Here is an 8,552-nt window from a genome sequence, read left to right on the forward strand (position 1 = left end):
GCGGGCCGGGCTAACCTCGACGGTGTTTGGCCGGCGCCCCACGTGACTTAGATGCGGTTGAGGGGATTCTGGGAACTCTGGGGCGAACTGCTCTTTGAGCCTTGGCAGCCTCCCGGTGCCGGGTCGAGTTTACTTTGAAGAAAGCAGGCCGCAACCCAGTTCCCCCATCTTGTCTCAGAGGCTTCTGGCATTATATACCGTGCCTCTCGCTTTCTCTCTCCAAGACTTTCTGGCGCTGTGGTACTTTGTGCCATTGCACTAGCTTGTTCTACGCCTCCCCCATTTAAAATGTTATAAGAATTTTCAATGTCATCAGCTTTTTATCACCTTCATCCTCAGCGAGAGGTCCTTTCAAACTGGACATGCCTCAGTCTCTGTCCTCTACCTCCCCATCAATTTAAAAGCTGTTCTCCTAGTAGTCTGGTTTCATCCTGGTTCAATTGGAGCCCCCACCCCATTTGTACTAGTCCCAGCTTGCCCCCAAATGTTCCCTGGTCCCTAAGAAATTAAAAAGCCTCCTTCCGACACTGTCACCCTCGTCTCAGCCACACGTTGGTCCTACACGTGGAACCAGTCATACCTGTATTTCAGAGAAGGCTACCTTGAAGGTCCTGGCTTTTGACATCCTACCCAGCAACTTAAATTCTGATTCCAGGAGCTCACAACATTTTCCCATGCCATTTATGTATTAATTAAATTTGTATACCGCCCAATACCCATAGATCTCAGAGCAGTTCACAACCTAAGATTGCTAACGGGTCATGGTTCATATTGCATTTTTTTGTAAGTCAATGACTAAGTCCCACTGAAAGCTAGAGACCCCAGGATTTACTTCTGACTCAGAGTAAATTCTGAGTAAACAAGCATAGGTTTGTGCTGTTAATTCCCCCAAGGTAAAGGGTTTTTCCCCCCATGTTGTGAGTTTTTCATTAATGTTTTTTATTGCTTTTCTTTTGTCTTTTTTTGTAGCAAATTGGGCTATGTCACAAATAAAAACCTGGAAGAAAATCAGTAATTAAAACCTCTACTGGGGACAGAAACTGACATTTATGCAACTGAAAGAGGTTATTTGCTTACTAATCCCCCTCCTGGCACTCATCAGAAAGCAATAAAATGGACTGAAGCCACAAAAGGAAATATTTAATTCACTGCAAAGTACCTGTGAGGAGGGAGCAAGGAAGTGTGCCAACGGGCTCCCAGTCTGACCCAGAAGTGGTATTGCAGGGAGAGAGTGCTGAGGATGTAACATCGCTCTGTCCAACAGAAGATTAAGACAGGGGAAAAGACATATCGGGTGTGGGCCCTCACTATCAAGAAGGGGAAACAAGCTAAAGAACCGACATATAGCAAAGGAAGCCAAAGTGAAAGGAGCAACAGCAGAGCGCATAGATGAAGGAATGAAATTTTATTATGTTATCTCCAAAATTGATTGAGCTATAATAATATGCTGATATTTTGGCTTTATAATAGCCTCCAAGATCTTCAGGATGAGGCATGTTTTCACCACCCCTGTCCCTGAAACTGGGATCCACCATATTTCCAAAGATTCTCGGCCCTAGGGCAGGTGTTGAGATCCTTTGGTCCTTCATCGGCCCCATCAAGGTTTGCCCAATGGCCAGGGATTATGGGAGAACATCTGCACCAGGGGAAGGGTAGGGAACTTTTTTTTTCCTATTCCAAAGGCCACATTTCATTGTGAGCAACCTCATCCCAGTCAGGCAAGAACATTTGTGAAGCGTGGCTGATGAAGAGTTTAGCCTTGAGAATGCAGAACAAAAAGAATGTCTGAAGGGACCCTAGATTCCCAGTGCATTTCAAAATCATACTAACATATCTCTTCATATGCCAGGCAGCAAAAACAATGCAGGAGGCAGCACCCCAGACATAACAGCTAACAGTAGTAGTGTAATCCTAACCATTTCCTTAGAAGTCTCACTGAGTTCAATGCACTCTTTGTGTCGTTAAATGCCTCTTCATTTTCTTCTAACATTTTTTTTCTCTATGCAGAGGGAAAATTTCACTCAATCCTGCAAACACTGATTTGCACACCTGTGACAAATGAAACAACTGTGTTTTGATTGGCTGAGGTAGAAAGCATCTCATTCTGACAAATGAGAAGTCTTGCCATAAAGAGGTGTGCATGACAATTTTGCTCTACACCAATGATTTAGTTTTGTTATCTCTGGATGAAATTGGACTTAGAAGGATGCTGGTTAAATTTGGACAGCTGTGTAAAAAAGAGCATCTAAAAACTACAATAAAACCAAGGTCACTGTATTTGGCAAGAGGACTACCAAGTCCAGGTAGACTCTAGAGCAGCCTTTCTCAACTTGTGGATCCCTAGATGTTGTTGAACTACAACTCCCATCACCCCTAGCTAGCAAGGCCAGAGCTCAGGGATGATGGGAGTTGTAGTCCAACAACATCTGGGGACCCACAGGTTGAGAACTGCTGCTCTAGAGGGTCACACCCTTGAGCAAGTACCCATATTTAAATATCTAGGATTACCACACTTATCGATGGGAAGTCACCATGGAAACCCCATCTGGAAGCAATTAAGCTAATATCTGGCCGTTGTACTGGGCACCTGTATAGGTTCTTCCATTCAAAGGGCAGGCAGTTCATCAACCCAGCTATTAAGATCTTTGTCTTAAAATCATCGCCAAAACAGTCTACGGATATGACATATGAGGAATTGGTGTTAAATCTGAAATAGACACCCCCAAGAATAAATTTATGAGGCAGATTTTAGGGCTTTCTTGTGGTACACCGGCAGCCCACCTTAGAGCTGAGTTGGGCCTCCTCTTGCTAGCAGCCAGAATTGATCTAGCCTATCTGAGATACTGACACAGACTAAATGCCTTTAAGGATCGTACTCTTATTAAGCTCTGCTGGTTAGAGCAACTAAGGACACGGGACTGGGCACAAAAGTGCCAAGATTAGCTTAGGGCTTATAATCTTCAAATGGAGAACTACTTAGCCCACGTGACCTTAGAAATTGGACTTTTTGGTCAGGGTGCCAACCAAGACAGCATGCATCCATTGCCACCAGTTACTCTACTTGGTAACCCCAAATAAAGACCAATCACTCAAGGCCCTGTTACCTTGAGACTCTAACCTTCCCACAACTATGCAGGGCCTTTGCAGAACTAAGATTTCAACAAATGCCCTCAGCATATTTAGAGTGGAGATATCGGGGGATTTCTCATGTGGATCGCAAATGCAATCAGGTAGAGGACACTCCACACTATTTACTGATTTGCCCCCTGTATACAACACCCAGAGGAAAATTTATATCACCAATTCCTAATTGGCTTTCAGGTCAATCCGCACAGGAAGTGACAGTTCAACTCCTAGCAGATAATCATCTATATATTATACACCAGGTAGCCAAATTTGCGCTGGCAACCAAGAAGCTCCGTTCCAGCTATGTGAATGCATTCCCAGTTTTAATGTTGTAAATTTATTTTTATCTTGTAAACTGCTACAGGTTACGACTTCCAGGTTGGCGCCTCCGGTAATGGCGGAATTCCTCTGATCGGGAGGAATTTGCCTCGTGGATATTCGGGTCTGGCCGCCACGGCGAAGGCGGAGACCCACTAAAAATCACAGGCGGGTGAAGCCTGTGAACGTGGGATTCGGCTGGCACCTTTTGTGCCTCCCCTACTCGCGGGGAAACCCAGTTTCGGGGATCCGGAGCGACATGGGGTGAGCGGCGCGGTGCTTCAAATTGACTGCTTCTTCCATGGAGCGAAGCCACATAGCTGTTGCCGGAGAGCGCTGACTTTTTCCTGTGGATAATTTGATCTTAAAGCAACTACCCATGAGTAGAGCGGAGAATTGGATTTTTAAACGTCTTAATTTGGTGTCGAACGGGGGAGGTCAAAAACAGGAAGTCCACCTTCCCCTTCTGTAAATAGACTGAAGCAATGAGGATGCAAGCTGAAGTCGCGGAAAGCCCATTGTAAAGGACTAAATTTCCATCGGTAAAAAATACTAAACCCCCCTTGGTGGCAGGAGAAGAGGGGGGAAAGTTTTGGACTGAATATACCTGCAGGAGAGAGCGAATAGAAAAAAAATACCACCGCTCCGATCCTGGAAACGGGCTGCCAGCAGGACTGACGTGCTTTAGAATGCTCATTGACCGTGATTAGAACGTTCACTGACAGCTAGTTAAATAAGAGAAATATATTGTTTCCATTGTCTCCTTCTGCGTTTAAAAAGGAGTAAAAGTAACTGAAAATTGAAACTAATTTCATTGTTTGAACTGTGCTTAAAAGGACCAATACAAATAGAAACTGTTTCCCTCTAGAGGAAGCCTTTGAAACTGTTACAAGAGCTGAGCTGGGGGAATTTCCAGCTGCAAGATAAAAAGCTGTGAGATTCTGGGACTGACCTTGAATCGGTTAAGAATGTCGACAGAAGAGGCCTTAGTGGTTGCATTAAGTAAGATAAATGACTCACTGGAACAGCTTAACAAGAAGGCGGATGTGGTAACTACCAAAATCAATAATTTGGGACAAAAAGTGAGCATCAATACAGAAACTATCCAGAAATTGATACAGGAATCTACTTTGACATGGCAAACTGTGGAGATGGCTAGGGAGAAAGTTGTTGCCGTTGAACCTAAAGTAACACAAGTGGAGAGAGAGAGATCCCCAGCCTTACAGATGCAATTTCATGACCATAAGTTGATGCCCTCTATGATTGAATCTAAATAAAATCAGATTTTGAGGATCAGAGCCCTACCGGTTCTGGAGAAGTAAGTTTGATAGATCCCCTCACACAGGAGTTTGCTGATTTTTGGGACCTGGACTTGGGTCAAGAAGAGATTAAAATTGTGAGAGCCTTCAGATTTGGAGGAATCTTGAAAGACGTCCTGAAATATCTTTTGGATCCTAGTTTTAACTACGGAGATTCAGTTGCCCTGTCGAGAAGGAATAAAAACATCGCTAGGTGGGAGTTTCCCTGAGATCTACTCTTCAGTATCAAAGGAAGGAAAATAAAAATAAGATCAGTAGAAGACAAAGTAAAGTGCATGTATAAATACGAAGAAGACTTGCAGAAGGGACTTGGAAAAGAGTTAAGAGCTTCGGACAGAAGATTACCAGGTTGATGGACTATATGGAATTGGCGGAAATGACTGGCAGAATCCGAGACCAGGGAGAAGAGACGGTGGAAGAAGATTGGAAAAAGTTTAATGAATGTTAGAAAAATGTTGGAATGAAGCCATAGGGCTTTAGTAGAAATGTTAGAAGGAATTAAGTACAAATAGTTTATTGGAGTATTAAAGGGAAAATAAGGTTAAAATATGTTAAGACAATTATATGACAGAAAATTGAGGAAGATGGAAAGGAATTGCTGAAACATTTAATAGAAGTGGAATACAAAAAGGGAGGTGTGAGGAGGTTGTTGAAAGAAGGGAATGTAAGATATGCTATTGAAATGGTATAATGTGTGTTTTAAATTGTTTTTGCTTTGTTTAATGTTGTGTTGTGTATTGTTTATATATTGTATTGTATTGTTTCTTCTTTTTTTCTCTTCACTTCTCTTTTCTTTTTTTCTTTTTTGTAAGGTTTAAAAGTAATAAATATTATTAAAAAAAAATAAACTGCTACAGGTTACGTTGTATGATTTTAGATGAAAGTGTCCTTTTATTATCTGTCGTCCATTGTAAAAACCTTTGGCTATACAGTAAGATTGATTGATTGACTAGGGCATGAAAGTTTTTGATGCAGCTTTTGTTCTTCAGCTTTGAAGCGAGTTATCAGACAAATGTTGCCAAAACTCTTCTATATACTCATTGGTGGAGATTTCAAAAGTTTGAAAAGCAGGCCTATAAATGGAGAATAAGAGATTTTAGTTGACAACAGCAATCCCTCTAAAGACTCCTTATCAATTTAAATCGCAACATGTTATAAAAGTGAAAGGTTGCCTCATTTATTACTCCTGGAATCAAGCCACCAACAAACCTGGTTCCATGCATAGCTACTTTGAAGTAACTCATTGGATTCGGTGCTGCTTTCTCCAAACAGATGTGCGCGCACAGACTTCCTAGTATGCAGCACAAAGCTAAACAGTGGTGGCTGGTACCCATTGACAGTGGTACACCAGAAGGCGGGGACACCAACAGTAGGTGGAGCTTGAGACAATTGATTCCTCCCTGCTGAGTTCCGCAAGGACTAAGGAGGAGGAAGAAGACCCAGTGCCATCTTCTGGGCTGGATGTGAAGAAGGCAAGGCAGGTGGGAGCTGGCGGCAGGCCAACTGAGGATGGTGGGGAAGTGCCCCATTTGCCCTAATGGACCAGCCTTGACGAATCCTAAGCATGTTTACTGAGGAACAAGTCCCAATGAATTCAGTGGGATGTGTTGTGAAGTAAGCAAGGGTCATACTTGTGCTTCGGTTTCAGTCGTTCCAAACACAGAACATTCAAATGGAGCTGTACCTTTTCTCTGCAAAGTGAGCAACCTGAAAACAGGTTAATCATACTTGCTACAGTTCAAAGGAAGGTTGTGTAATCTACAGGAGAAAGATTATACTAGGACTTATCCAAATCCTGCTATTAATGGGACTGCTCAAAAGAGTTTTTAGAACAAACTAGTGATCTCTTTTAGAGTATTCACTTTGCTGCTACACATTTTTGCATCCTACTAATAATATAAGGGACGCAGGTGGCACTGTGGGTTAAACCACAGAGCCTAGGACTTGCCGATCAGAAGGTCGGCGGTTCAAATCCCTGCGACAGGGTGAGCTCCCGTTGCTCGGTCCCTGCTCCTGCCAACCTAGCAGTTTGAAAGTATAGTGGTACCTTGGGTTAAGTACTTAATTTGTTCCGGAGGTCTGTTCTTAACCTGAAACTGTTCTTAACCTGAAGCACCACTTTAGCGAATGGGGCCTCCTGCTGCCGCCATGCCGCCAGAGCACAATTTCTGTTCTCATCCTGAAGCAAAGTTCTTAACCCGAGGTACTATTTCTGGGTTAGTGGAGTCTGTAACCTGAAGCATCTGTAACCTGAAGCGTATGTAACCCAAGGTACCACTGTACATCAAAGTGCAAGTAGATAAATAGGAACCACTCCGGCGGGAAGGTAAACGGCATTTCCGTGTGCTGCTCTGGTTTGCCAGAAGCGGCTTAGTCATGCTGGCCACATGACCCAAAAGCTGTACGCCGGCTCCCTCAGCCAATAAAGCGAGATGAGCGCTGCAATCCCAGAGTCAGCCACGATTGGACCTAATGGTCAGAGGTCTCTTTACTAAGAATATATACATAAGTGTGAACTATGCATATTTACTTAAAAGCAGATCTCTGTGAGTTCAAAGGGATTTACTCCAAAGTCAGTGTGCACTTCTAGGTTGTTTTGTTTGTTTGGAGGCTGCCTGTTATAGATGCTATGCAACTTCAAAGTTATATAGAAATGTTGGTCATCTAGTCCAACCCCCTGAAAAGCAGTAATCTCAAATGCTTAAAAACTAAAGCAGCCATGACAGACCCAATCTCTATTTAAAAACCTCCAAGGAGAGTCTGCCATTTTCTGAGAGAATTTGTTCCACCATTGAACAGCTCTTACTCTCAGAGATTTCTTCCTGGAGACATCCTTAGGCTCAAAGCAGACCTGTGGGGGGCAGATGGGTATGCTTGCCCATGGGCCTTGGAGGGCTAAGCTGGTCAGGGTCCTCTGTCAAGGACCAGCTGCCTTTTTTTTGTTTGAATTGATAAGTTTATTCTAACAAGACTCTCACCCTGGGCCTCAGATAAGCTCTGCCCTGCCCTGGCTCAAAGTCTTTCATACTCCCTTATGCATGGGATGTGGAATAAACAGAGTTTTTCTCTCAGTCCTAGAATCACTATTAGTATGAACTTCTGCTATTATCATTGTGCACTGTATTTTCTTAATAAACCAACTATACAGAAATGTAACATATTACACAGAAATATACCCGTAATACAGTATTTATTAGAATTAAATTCCCATACAAATGGTAGAGCAAACATTGAAGTACTCGGAAAAAGCAGCTCCTAATCTTATATCTAGAGGCAGCCCTGTTATTCTGTTAGCAGTCTCCTGGCACCTGAAAAATCAACAAAGTGGATTGTAGCCCATGAAAGCTTATGCATTATAACTTTATTATAATTGATTAGCCACTCAACCTAATTTCCGTTTTCTATAAAATTGTTCTCTGTGTTTTCCCATAAAGACCTGGACACTCTCTCTCACACAAGTGTAATTTATTACAGTATTGCTTTTCTCACACTAATCCCATTGGCTGTTTTGCCCTCTGCTTCTTTAACTAGAGACTTCGTAATTTGAAAACCGTATGTTTGAATTTTGGAAAGGTTACATTGGAGAATAAAGGTCTCCCTGGATAAGCAGCTTACTTCTCCAAGAGCAGTTTCTACGCTACTGCCTATTTTTAAAAAAAAAAATTATTCGAACATCTGACCCGCTGGTATCCATTACTACGGCTGCTGCAATCTGACGCATTCCGGCAGCTTTCAGCCTGACGTTTTCTTTTACATCTGAGGAGGCTCCTCCCCTCCCGCCCTCGGTCA

Source organism: Podarcis gaigeae (assembly GCF_964106915.1).
Source record: "Podarcis gaigeae genome assembly, chromosome: 2".
Classification (NCBI taxonomy): domain Eukaryota; kingdom Metazoa; phylum Chordata; class Lepidosauria; order Squamata; family Lacertidae; genus Podarcis; species Podarcis gaigeae.